Here is a 1,787-nt window from a genome sequence, read left to right on the forward strand (position 1 = left end):
AACGACGGGGACGCGTTTTTCATCCGCTCCGAGTTTCTACGTTTTAAATGAACGAACATCGTTTGTCAAACAGTAATGAGTGTTCTCGGTGAACGGGCAAGGTGCAAGGACTCACTGGACATTAGCAGGGAACCTTTTAGGCCATCGAAATGTCATTTATTGCCAGAAGAAGACTGTGCCACACCGACGGGTGAGCTAAGCCTCGCCAGTAATCGCCGCTACCACGCCTCTGCCGCCGGCTTCGTCGCCGCATCAGCTCGAGGCTATTCGCCCCCTCAAGAAATGGAGAGCGTTGGAGACATCGGCCCGGCAGAGATGTCCGATCCGAGATGGAGATGGTTCACCAAAATAACTGGCCTTCAAGGGCGTCGAGCAAGCGGCCACCACGCAGGAGCTAAGCCGCCACCATGTCGAGGACTCCCCACCAAAGAAAGGCAAGTGCGAGCAAAAGCGCAAGTTATTCTGCTTACAATTAAACTGCGACAAGCAATGTTGCACTATGGTGTTGGTGATAAACGTAGAAGAGACTCGCTCGTGCATTGGTAGGATCAACTTCATGCCATGCACAATGTTACTTCATGGGATTATACGACTGCCTATTTAGAAAAAAATTATTTTAAATTTGCGATAACAACAGAGCCTTGTCACTGACGAAGCCTAGCTGTTAATTTAGTTCCGATGTTTGAAGGCGCGCTTAGCTACTCTTGGGATATGACTCATTTGGTTTAACATAATCGCCAGTGTCACAAACTCGAGCGTACGACGTCTAAAAGTACCTTATAATTTTTTTTTATTGTACAGCGCCTAATTCTTCTTACCGTCGTCCGATTCATTCAGTTCGGTTCTATTCGCCCGAGACAAGGCTGGAACTTTCGCGAACGAAGGGGTGGTAACACAATCACTTGCCGGCTCGCCGGCAAGAAAATACCAAAATAAAAACTCCGCCGCTCAACTTACACCGAAGCTTCGAGCACTCTCGAAGAGGCACGGGTGGCCTTGCCAGTGCTAAAGAGCGTCCATGATTCTAGAAGTAAGAAGAGTGAAGTTATTCGCTGACGGCGGCGGGCGCGTTGTGTGTTGTGCTCTCCCTCTCCGCGCCGGCACGGTTATAAAAAGAGAAGCCGCGCCTAAGCAAACCAGCTACGTTTGGACGTCGTGATTGACAACGGCACCTGCCAGTTTGTTCATCACACCATCGGCGACCCGCGCCCTGGAGGACTCCAACGTACTCCCTGGCCTCGAATCACCGTGATCGTCTCGGACGGCCTGGCCTACAGCGAAGCCACGCTTCCCAGGTAGCCGAATCGCCTCCGACAGCGGTGCTTCGTCCGGCCCCGTCGGTGAATATGCTGGGACTATGTCTCTCATAAGCATCGAACTGTTAGTTTTCTTTTAGTTAACTGCTCCGATTCGTAATATTCATTTGTTAACGCTCCTGTTTGTATCATTTTGTCTAATTGGACCATTTCTTGTATTTGAATTCCATCTAAGTTGTCTGTCATTGTCGATCCGTTACCTCGTGCTTGTGTTTGTAACTTGCCTGTCTAAATATAAATCTTTGTGCTGGTTTTTGTTCAAGGCTCCTGCTCATTCTTGCCGCTCTGGTCGGCGAAAGCCGCACATCAGACGGCCACCCCCTTTGTCACCTGTGCCCTGTGGATTCGGTGGGGTTTGTTGGCTCTCTGGAGTCGACTCCCCATATCTTCCTACAGTGCAGCCTAATTTAAGGAAACGGGTGACAGCCAGCATCCTAGCAAACACGGATTTTGTCAGGATTTTCTTGCTCA

The sequence above is a fragment of the Haemaphysalis longicornis genome, unplaced genomic scaffold (assembly GCF_048455015.1).
Source record: "Haemaphysalis longicornis isolate Haplotype H1 unplaced genomic scaffold, Haemaphysalis longicornis Haplotype H1 scaffold_11, whole genome shotgun sequence".
NCBI classification, from domain to species: domain Eukaryota; kingdom Metazoa; phylum Arthropoda; class Arachnida; order Ixodida; family Ixodidae; genus Haemaphysalis; species Haemaphysalis longicornis.